Here is a 275-nt window from a genome sequence, read left to right as displayed (position 1 = left end):
ATGCGCAGTACATTAATCCTCAAGTGCTAGTAATATTGAAAATATTCTTATAGTAATACAAATGAATGGAAGCTTTACTGGCCTATGCGTTTTTAGATTTTTTTTTCACACCAAAAAATCATTGTGATGTTAGGAGTCAACTTTCCAAAAATGTGATTTGTACGTTTATATAAAATATCAATGTTTTCAATTTAGTAAATCTTTAATTCTTTAAAGGCCAATGTCTAAGAACAAATTAGAATTGGTTATATTTTAGAGATTTAAAGGTTAATTTA

This window comes from Halyomorpha halys, unplaced genomic scaffold (assembly GCF_000696795.3).
Source record: "Halyomorpha halys isolate HHAL.00 unplaced genomic scaffold, Hhal_1.1 Scaffold273.1, whole genome shotgun sequence".
NCBI lineage: Eukaryota > Metazoa > Arthropoda > Insecta > Hemiptera > Pentatomidae > Halyomorpha > Halyomorpha halys.
The sequence above is the reverse complement of the archived record's forward strand: the minus strand, read 5'-3'. Positions refer to the sequence as shown.